Source organism: Adiantum capillus-veneris, chromosome 7 (genome assembly GCF_014529385.1).
Source record: "Adiantum capillus-veneris isolate H3 chromosome 7, ASM1452938v2, whole genome shotgun sequence".
Taxonomy (NCBI): Eukaryota; Viridiplantae; Streptophyta; class Polypodiopsida; order Polypodiales; family Pteridaceae; genus Adiantum; species Adiantum capillus-veneris.
In genome coordinates, this window is record NC_140937.1 from 25987148 (window position 1) to 25998965 (window position 11818).

An 11818-nucleotide genomic window follows, 5' to 3' on the forward strand; every position below is an offset into this window, starting at 1 on the left:
TTGCAAAAATCAGCCCCCTCTCTCTCTTGAGCGAGCCCTCTTGCTATTTGCTCTTGCTTTTCCCCCATTGGACCTCCCTAAGTCAAGCCAATGGCTATTAAGCAACATAAGTGATAGCCTTCTGACATGTGTCCCCCTTTCCCCTTTTGTGAGAGATTAATCAATTAAACTTAATAGATTTAAATGAGTTAAATCCCCATTGGACCTTTCCCCATTCTCACCAATACGAATTAAGTAGCCCATTGGGCTTCTCAATTCCTATTGGACCCCTTCACGGGCTGTCCAATAATCATCCAGAGACTTAATTTTCATTGGTTCTTTTTATTAAGTGTTTTAAAATTAATTAGGCTAAATTTAATCTAGCCTTATTCTCATTGGTCCACTTCAAGGGTCATCCAATAGGAATTGAGCACACTTTGGGAGCAACTAGCTTAGGCATCTGACATGTGTCCTTCATTTCCTTTGTGTAAAGGGGGCTTGTGTGTGTGTGTGTGTGGCTTTCTCTCTCATTCCCTACTTGCTAGGCTCGCCCCCTCTTATGTAGGTATATGCAAGACGTTTTTGGTCACACACAAAGCATCCAATTCCTTAAGGTTGACCTTTGCACATAACCTTTGAATTTTGGAACCTTAGCATTTTCGAAGTCTTAATGGGCTGAACCTTAGGGTCTTTTTAGCCCATGGTTTCACATGGCTCTTTGTAGATGGCCCCCCCTTTGGATCCCTATTTTCCCTCCTTTGGATCCCTACTGTGGCCGGTCTGCTAGCTTAACCAATATTGTAGCTTTTTCTCCCCTGGCACTTCCCCATATTAAATGATCAGTTTAACATGAGAAAATCATTTAGGAAATTAGATATTGATTATTATGACATAGTACATGACAAGAAGTTTAAGGTCCTACAACGAAATGTAGTGGACCACTTTATTTCAAAGAACTCAGTGCCTGCAAAAGAGATACAAGGCACACTTGATTCACTTGGTGTAAGCAAAAGAGGATATTTGGCTATACAGAAATTTGTCTCATCCATATTTGTTAAAAAGGGAATAAAATCCAAACTTTTACCATCAGCCTCAAGTGTTTGGAAAGAGAGGCTTCAGCTTAACGATGCAGAGGGAGAATATCTTGGACAGCCGTTTCACATTAAAGCAACTTAAAGTGGCCATGGAGCGAACATGGCATATAATGAGTTCAATAATATTTTTATGGACCTACAGATGTTACAGAAGAGAATGTTGGAGTTTTACAACATCACATTTGAAGAGTCACGAGGGGTATTACATTTTGTGTTGAAATTGGATGAGTGTGAGCTTGTTAAAGACAAGACGCTAGAGTGTATTACTATTACTTTAATGAATAGAGCCCTCTCAAAGTGTCCCAATGATGATCCTTTGTATTTTAGTGTTCAATCAAAATCTAACATATGGTGGCTTGGTGCTTTTGAGGTAAGCGAGATTCTCAGTTGAGATCAAATGTTCACATCTACTTAAGTCTCATTTATTTTGTGTTGCAGGTAAAGAAAGAAGATCATGAGATTCTATATTAGGTGCTCCATCAAACTAATGTTCCAGAGGTGATTGATCGACAGACTAACCAGGGAGAGGTACTACGTCTAGATGGAAGGGGGGACTTTCAAATTCAGTGGCATCTTGTTGCAGGTGACCTCAAAACATTAAAGTGCATGTATAATTGTGGAGTGGGTGCAATGGAAAAGTCGCCGTGTTTGTTCTGCATGGAGCCTGCAAAGGTCATGGACCCAAAGTGGTGGAGAAAAGCTCCAACATGTCACATTGAGGACCCTACTTTTTGATCGGTTTTGAAAATACCACTTGTGAATGTCCACATCTGTACAATGCATGCCCTTTGTAGAAGTGTGGAGAAATTGGTCTACTTATATATCGGATTTTCTTGGAAAATCAAGAACTCAGTAGAGTGACACATGGCCCTGCATGCTTAGAATTGTTACTGTTGGATATAGGGCTTCATGGTGGCAATGTGAAAATCTAGCGGGATGAAAAGAGATCAACTACTGAGAAGGATGTCCCATGCAAACCATCCATCGGTGGGGTGAAGGAACGGAGATTTTTATCTAAACCCCAAGGAATACGAGATCCGAAGCTAACAAAACATGGAAAAATATATAACACATCTTATGTTAGCAAGGTAGAGTATCAGAGCTGGAAAAAGATACATATTGCAGTCAAAGATCAAGAACCAACTACTCGTAACGCGAAGGCTAAGGTTTGGCGATCAATAGACATGCTATTTTTGATGTGCAACACAAGGTGATATGAACAAGTTCAAGGAGAATCTCAACCTTCTCAAGAAATCATTCAAGGCAGCATGGACAAACACCCAAATTACTCACTACATGCTATTATTGTGTATGTGATTCTCTTTTATGTGTAACTATGTGAGTGTAAAACATTCTAAGTAATCTGTTTTCATATCCAGCACATCATTTTTAATCATTTACCATATTTTATACAAAAGTATGGGAACCCGGCAATATGGAATACCCAAGGGATGGAAAAGTCTTATTACATGGCCAGAAATGCGTATTTCAGGCACACACGACCTAGTGGCTCTCGAACCAAGGCTAACAGTTTGAGAGAACTATTTGAATGGTTCTATCGTAGAATCATTCATCGAATGTAGGCAAAATAAGTTTTGGCCTCTTCAGCAACAGCAGAAGCCATCAGACATTTACAGCAAAAATAAAATAAAAGATCAATGGCATACAACAACTCCGGTGCTCGTGAAGGTCAACGAAGGTGGAGAGAGACAATGGTGTATGTGAACCACAAGTGGAGAAAGATACTGTGAGTGGATGACATTGTACAAAATTTATATATTTCTGTAATACATGATCTTATACAATTGCTACTTGAAGTATATCAAGATTTTGAAGGTTCAATTTTGTTTTTTGGCACATCACCCTTGTAACGAATCATGAGATGTTTTCCATACTCTAAAAGTTCATCCGGGTTTTGTCTGCCAAGAGCTAGTTCCATTGCTATGTAAGTGTAGTAATACGCTACCCGACCACCTGTATAGCCCAGGCAATAACCAAAACAATCTTCGGCAAACACTTTGTCCACAAGAATGACTTTATCTGCACTTTTGGGCAGCACGGGTCCACCCAAGAAGCGTGATAGTGTCTTTAATGTGTAAGTTGTTGTTGTACCCTCTTGTGACATTCCATTGTGAAAAACTATTATCGGCGACTCGCAAATCTTCAAAAGGTACTGTGCTAGGGATGCATCCCTTCCACGATACTCTTGAGTCCGCCGTCAAAGGAAGTCATCCTTGTCAGCAATCCAAGACTGCACATATCATGTCTGAGTAAGTGACACACACACACACACACACACAGTTACCATGAAGCTCTCATCCTGCAAAAAGAGGTTTTCCTGCCACAGGTCCACAGATGTAGTTGACTCCTGACCTAAATGGTTAAACCAATCCTCCACTTCTTTGTGACTTGTTGATGGTCTTAGGCTTTGTCTTATTGCTTGGAAGGTGGCTTCATCCGGTAGTGTCTCCTTGTATTTTTCAGCTTTCTCAAAGCATCTTCGGAGGCATTCCATTGGATTGCTGGATGTTTCCATTGCCTCATCATCGCTACTATCCTCTGAAACAAATACACTCCTCTCCTCTTGGATTCTAGAAATGATAGCCAGGGAGAAGTCCTCCCTTAAATAAAATATGCTTTGCACATCATGTAAAAAGATATAGGTCCTGTCTCCAATCCTGAACTCAGGCACAACAGGCAACATCATCTAAGCATGCTTCTCAGTGAAGTTACTGACATCCAAGGGTAGTTTGATTTCTGTTGTTTGCACAGAGAGCATCTTACTTCTTTGAACTTCAATTGCCTCACCTCAAGGTTGATTGTATCTTCAACCTCCTCAACTTCTTGTATGTGTGTTGTCTCCTTGCATTCTTCGTCTGGTGCTACGTCCTGCTCCTCTATCACCTCATCAGGATTCTGCATGAGGAATCCAAACAGGCTGTTTAGGTAAATCATAAAGCCAAAGGATTCTTGAATAAGTTTGCACTCTTTTTGGTGCAAAGGGCAAGCTGAATGTCGGCAAGCAGGTGTTAATTCCCTATACTTCTTCAGTCCCTATCCTTTTTCACCGCAGTCATTTAAATGAACGACAGTCATACTGGGCAAAACAACTCTCCCTACCTACACCATCAGTTCAAATTGATCTCTATAGGGCTGCAAGAATTCATTGTGCTGAGCTAGAGCTAAAAGGTCTTCAATATCAAATTTTGGGTTAAACATAGAATGAACTAGATCATATTTGTCCCCAGCACCATACGATGCTACAGAATCGAATAGCCTCTCATCAATTAAGGCTGGCTCTTCTACAGAAGGCACATCCTCTTTGGATTTACCTTTACTTGCACAAGGACTGCTTGCTGGGAGATCTGCATCATCTGAGAAGTCTATATTCCTCTTTCTTGTATTTTTCTTGACAAGTACTGTAGAGGGTGAGGGATACTCTTGGCCTGTCGACCTCTTTGACTCATCTTCAAAAATTGACTCTTTTTTATCAACGTCTTGACAAAAGTCAACAGTTCTTTTGGTAGAAACGTTAAGCAACTGAGCCTGTAAAGGTTGGAATCCTGGCACAAGCTCAGGGTCCGGTTTTAGTCTCTTCTGCCTACTGGACCTTAATCTTATTCATCAGGAAACAATGTCAAGTCTTTGTTCTCTCTCTCTCTCTCTCTCTCTCTCTCTCTCTCTCTCTCTCTCTCTCTCCAAAGCACACCAAAAAACACACAGAGACTCTCTCCCTCTCTCTCTCCCTCCCTCTCTCTCTCTCTCTCTCTCTCTCTGTGTGTGTGTGTGTGTGTGTGTGTGTGTGTGTGTGTGTGTGTGTGTGTGTGTGTGTGTGTGTGTGTGTGTGTGTGTGTGTGTGTGTGTGTGTGTGTGCCTCTCAACAGTACTAAAGGCGCGTGAAGAGACTTCCATGGGATCCGTCTTCTCCAATGAGCTCTCTTCTCTTTCTCTCTGTCCCTCTCTCTCTCTCTCTCTCTCTCTCTCTCTCTCTCTCTCTCTCTCTCTCTCTCTCTGTGATAGTAATGAGTCCCCCTCCCTCTCTCTCTCTCTGTGTGTCTCTTTCTCTCTCTCTCTTGCTCAATTTTTGAGTTTTCACTCTCTTTCTATGGTTCTCTCTCTCTCTCTCTCTCTCTCTCTCTCTCTCTGTGATAGTAACGAGTCCCCATCCCTCTCTCTCTCTCTGTCTCTTTCTCTCTCTCTCTTGCTCAATTTTTGAGTTTTCAGTCTCTTTCTATGGTTCTCTCTCTCTCTCTCTCTCTCTCTCTCTCTCTCTCTCTCTCTCTCTCTCTCTCTCTGTTTCTCTGTTTCTTTTTCTCTCTCTCTTTCTCTCTCACAGGAAATTTCATCTCTCTCTCTCTCTTATAGACACACACACACACATACAACACACACACACACACACACACACACTCACACATAGAACCTCCCTCTCTCTCTCTCTCTCTCTCTCTCTCTCTCTCTCTCTCTCTCTCTCTCTCTCTCTCTCTCTCTCTCTCTCTCTCTGGGTGTGTGTACTAAAGGCGCGCGAAGACAGCCACCTACGATTTAAATGTCTCTAAGCGCGCCTTTAGTACTGTGGAGAGGCAAGGAGAATGAGTGAGAGAGAGGGAGAGTGTCTATGTGTGTGTGTGTGTGTGTGCGTGTGTGTGTGTTTTGGTCTGCTTTGGAGAGAGAGAGAGAGAGAGAGAGAGAGAGAGAGAGAGTCTCTATGTGTGTGTGTGTGTGTGTGTTATAGAGAAGGAGGAATAGTGGAGACAGGGGGGAAGGAGAGAGAGAGAGAGAGAGAGAGAGAGAGAGAGAGTCTTTCTGTTTCCTTTCACTAACGGCGCGTGGAGGTGTATTTTAGGGTCAAAAAATTCTTTCACGCGCGCCGTTAGTAATAGGATAAGTTTTGGTGAGAGACAGAGAGAGTTTTGGGGGAGAGAGAGAGAGAGAGAGAGAGAGAGAGAGAGAGAGAGAGAGAGAGAGAGAGAGAGAGAGAGAGAGAGAGAGAGAGAGACTTCTATTTTTATACAGAGGAATGGATAGAACAAAGACCACTGCAAGGAAGGTGGGCAAGGGACCAGGGTTAGCAGCTAAGGCAAGTAGCAGATCTACAACCCCAAAGAAGAGACCTGGAAAACCAAGTAAAATTTTGAAAGGTCCAAGGATGAAGAAGTTACAGAGCTGCATGGGACTTTTCAGAGAAATCAGGAAGGCAGAAAAATGTGTTGATTTGTGCATACCAAAGCTTCCCTTTCAGAGGATGGTGAGGTCCATTTGTGAAGAAGCTACGTGGGGCACTAAAAGGTGAAAGTGGTTGCATTGATGGCTCTACAAGAAGCAGCAGAGGACTTCCTGCTTGAGTACTTTAGTGACATGACCATTGTAGCAGCCCATGCCCACAGGGTGACTGTAATGGACAAAGACAGCGAGACACTAAAAAGGGTAAGGTGGAGGTATGACAAACTTCTGGTACCCAATGTCTGCAGGGATAAGAACATGAGGGAAATTTTTCCATACCCCCCTGACCTATTGCCACAAGTCACAGTTGTAGATGTCACACATGATGTTAATACAAGGGCAAGGGCAGAGACGGTTGCTCGCCAAACAGAAGACATGAGTGAAGCAGAACTTAAGGAGAAAATGAAAGTAGCAGTGGAGTCCCAGAGGCAAAGAGAATGCAATGTGACCCTATCCATAGATGCAAGCAACAAAGATACTCTACTTTCAATGAAGGATGGTTTGCTTGCAGAGATACCATTTATAGATGGAGCTAGAAAGCTGGCTCTGGATACAGTGGACATAAATATATTGCTGGATCCAGATGCTCAGATATCAGATACAATTATCTACGTTTGTCTTAAGTAAGTTTTAATATTTTTCTAACTTTGAAAACTCAAATGATAGGTGTACTAACTCAGGTACACTCCCTGCAGTTTGATCAAAAGTCAACTTCCACCGCACACCCACACGAAGGTGTTTCTTCTTGATCCATAAATGTCTGCGGTTATTAGACAAAAGAACAGTCCATCTGGCACATTCGAGAGTTGGTTTCTCCAATGTGCTATGTTGAAAGTAACTGTCATCATCTTTCCTTATGAGAACAACCATCACTGAAGTCTCATATGCCTTGATGTTGAGCAGCCAGCGGTGTGGGTGTTCAATTCAATAAAAGGAACCCACCCTAAAATTAGGTTGTAAGTGTTATGTATCAGAAAGTGTTTCTTATAGATATCCATGTAAATTTGAAAGCCTCAAGCTCTGGTACTCCTTTGTGTAGTTGTGTAAAGAGATTATTGCTTGCTTATGGCAAGCTATGTGGAAGGTATGAACTATACAAGGCCCCAATCAAAGATGTGCATGTACCAAATAAAATCGATGCAACTTCTTGCGGCTGGAGATGTCTTCTCCATGCAGAATATGTCCAGCAAAGCTACTTTGCATTAAAACCTTTCATGACTAAGGTAACCATTTGGCAATGCATTCGGTCAATTTTGGTTTTCTTTATACAATACTTCTCACCATGTGGTCTTTCAATTTTGCAGAGTGCTGTGCAAAACTACACATATGATTATTTGCAAAGATATCGGGCAAGTCTAATACAACACCTGCTCACTATGTCAAACCCTAGAGAAGCTGAAGATAGCTGCTTGTACGACCGCACAATTGATATGATAATACATGATGAGCCACCACGAAAAGCCCCTGCATCAGATACAGTGGAATCACAATGGGCCGAGAGGGTCATACCAGCCAAAGATGAAAGGGCTGAGGATGAAGAAAGGCCAAATGAGGCTATGCAAGGTGCTAGTGTACACAAGCAGAGGGGCTTATGGAGGAGACAATGAAAGAGCTAAGTAGGCCAGTGGAGGAGCCAAAAAAGACCATGGAGGAAACCCTGGATGAGGCAAGGATGGATGAGGAAAGCAAGCCTATGGATGAGGCAATCTGGCCAATGGAGGAGCCCCAAAAGGATATGGATAATGCAAGCCGACCAACGGAGGGAGAGGAAAAGACCTTGGAGGAAACCCTGGATGAGGAAGAAAGAGCCATGGGGGAGACCCTTGATGAAAATGGGAACGATGACTACGACGATGAAGCTAAAGCAGAGGATAGAAACAACGACAACAACACTATAGAGACCCAGTATGGACCCTTGCTACCTGTAGATATGGTTGTTCTGGTAATGTCTATTCAAGTATGGAAACATATGTTCAGCTTCTAACTACTTATATGTACTTGTCAACTTTTACAGAGGTTGATTATCTTGGACATCAATGGATTGCTGCTAATGCGCGTGCCTCTGGGTATAGCAGACACCTTCGAGGATTTGCAAACATTTCGGATGGGTACTTGTCGAGTTGTGGTTGTGGTTCATCCAGGAACAAAAGAATTTATTCAGTTTCTTCTTTCGAACTTCAGAGTTGCCGTATGGTCTTCAATGCAAAGGCAAAACTTGTCACCACTAGTTATAATAGTTTGCGGTGTATGCGGTGCTGATACGGCAGATTTTGCCTTTTTTCATGATCAAAGAAAATGCGTTACCGTCAAGGGCCACTACCACCCTAAAAAACCACACTTACCTCTTTTGTACAAACCATTCAGCCAAATCGATGTACCCTTTGATGCAAATAATACACTACTGATTGATGATACTCTTGAAAAGGGAGACCTAAATCCACCAGGAACAACTATCTCACCACCCTCTTTTGAGGGGCATACCTTTGATTTTTACCTTGAAGAAATTTTGATTCCATACTTACAGAAATTGTATCTCAGTCCATTGTTCACGGACGAGTTTGTACTTTCTAATGAATTAAGATGACTCTTCTATCATGTCTTTGTCTTGCCTAACATTGAGAGAGAGAGAGAGAGAGAGAGAGAGAGATGTGGCAATGGCTAAAGAAATGTATTTCAAGGACACTTATATTCACAGACCACAATTGACAAATGAGCTGAAAAAAACTTCATGTATTGAAAGTCATTTGATACACTTGGGTTCACAAGAATCTCTGTTACATTGACACTATTTCAACCCGACCATCCAACTCTTTGCACAAAATATCTTTCTCCCTACGCCGCATCAGTTTACGGCCAACTAGGAAAAAGGAAAAATATAAAAGGTCCTTGTCCATTGACTCTTCAATTATGTCGTGCCGCAACTGCAGAAGACTGCATCCCTTATTGTAACCACCAACATTAGGCCATGCTCTTTATCAAACACTTCCACATCCACAGCAGGATTATCTTCCAGACCTGCAGAAACCTGGTCCATAGGAATGTACTTACCTATGAGCATTTGTGATCGCATATACCAAAAGGAGACTAATAGTGATTGGCTTGCAATCATGTAGTTGACAACTAGAGTTTCAAGCGCGACCTCGCACCGTATGCCAATCTCTTCCTTTACATACCATCCTCTGTCAAGAAGTTTGTCACAGGATGACTGCTGAAATGACTTACACATGAACATAGTTTTCGTAACACGTATATTGTAGTTATGAAACAACTCTATGAACAGTGCAGCAGGACAAAAGTTTGCAATTCTAACAAGTTTGGTGGGAATAGAGCTACGTAAAGACCTCTGTATATCCTTGTAGAGCTTACTTCGCATTGCCTCCACCATTGTTTCCTCAGGAACTGGCCAGTCCACAGTGTTCCAGTCGGTTGGCAGAGAAACTTTCACCAACATGCCATTCTTATTCCTTGGCCAGAGTTGGTAGAAGTGGTCATAGAAAAATATTCCTTCATCAGCTAGGCTTTTGTTGGTTCTCCCTGAATACTGTAGAGAACCAATGTGGGCATGAACAACAAGGAAGAAGCCTATTATGCACTCCACAGGCTCCCATTGCTCATAAGAAGAGGGATAAATGATCTGCAAAATATATAACAAGAGTTAAACTAAGAGTATCAATAAGTGAAAATGACAAATCTAATGTAGTTGAGATGTGAAGAATGGAGCCATTGCTCATAAGAAGAGGGATTAACGTTGCAAAATATATAACAAAAGTTAAATTGAGAGTATCAATAAGTGAAATGACAAGTCAAATGCAGTTGAAATGTGAAGAATACTTACAATTGCAACGTGGTTGATGTATATCCCACACATTTCCACCGTTTGCTATCATGTCTGGATGGGTAAATACATGTTGAACAAGAACTTCCTTTACAGATCTTTTGCCGATTTCAACTTTGAAATCCAACACTCTGGCCTTCCATGCTAAGCGGTAAACATTGATAGCACTAGACCTCTTGCCTCTTCTTGGTTGCATGAGGACCCATGAACCTTTGTTTATCCTTTGTCCAACCCATTGGTTCTCTGCACTTATTGAAGTTAATATTGTAATTGATGATATGCTACTACTTGGCCTTCTAGGCAAAGTGCAGGTGTTGCTAGTTGGTGTGAGAGACCATAAACACCTAGAGCTTCTTCGTCGGGAAGAAGTGGAAGCCATAGCTCTTAGAGAAAAGATTTAGTGGAGGGAGATTCACTTTGAAAGCATCCTAATGGAGGGAAAGTGTTTTACAATTCCAATATCTTGTGCGGGCTTAATGGTCACCCTCCAGTACATTAATGACCATAAGAGAATATCAGTAGTGGGACCACACATGCACCTAACAGCTCGGTAAAAGAAAAGAAGTTACCATGCCACAATCCTAGATTCATGAAAGTTTTTAAAATATTTCCTATTTCTTGAGTCTTTCCACGTATTTTTCTATGTAACGTAGCCCTCAAGCTCATTGGATGCGCTCTATTTTCTCTCTCTTTCATATGGCCCTCCAAATGACCTTCGAAATTTCCTAATGATGAGGGTAACCTAGCTAGGGGCTTAACATGTGTCCTACTTGCCCCTTGGGCAAGGGGTGATCTTTGGGAGAGAGAGTGGTCAAGCTACCACCCCCCCTTCTTGCATGGCTCGCCCCCTCCTTGTAGGGATTCATTTTGACTTTTGTGCCACCTCAAGCCCCTCAACCTCGGGCCTAGTTCTCACCACAATCTTGGCCCTTAAGCTCCTCAAGCTTGGGCTGGGTTCTCACCTCAAGTACACCCCTAGCATCTGAAGCATGACAAGCACCTCAAGAATCTCAATCATCAAGCACCTCGAGCATCTCAAGCATCTCAGTCATCAGGCATGACAAGCACCTCAATCTTGGGTTGGGTTCCCACCTAAAGCACAGCCCTCACTTACCTAAGGTCAAATGACTTTTAACACTAACTATTGGAAGTCTTCAATGAAGCTAACCCTAAGGCCTTTATTCTCCATTGGTTAGCCTTGCTCTTTGATAGACTGTTAACACTCACGGCTCACGGACACCCTATTACCTACGACGGACGTTGTAACCTACGGCGGACATTGTATTATTTATTTGGTAGAGTCAGGTACCGGGCTTATCGGTCCAATAGGAAAAGGGTAAGAGTGATCGCCGATGAGAGGCGCACTCTACCTGGAACATTCAAGGGATTAGTTGGCTAAGCATGGGTGCCCAAGTGTGAATGGGGCGAGCTCATATAAAAGTCAACTAAACCTAAAATTCACTCATTCTCTCATTTGTGCAATAGAAGAGTGCTCTTGCTCCATCTCCATCTCCATCTTCTTCTTCTTCACCTCCTTGTGTGTGTGTGTGTGTGTGTGTATGTGAGAGAGAGAGAGAGAGAGAGTGGGCGATCGAGCATTACGAAGGCACGACGGTGGTGAAGCGATTGAGCGCGGCGTAGCGACGTCTCCTTCTTCTTCACGGCGAGGAATCCTCCATGAAGCAAG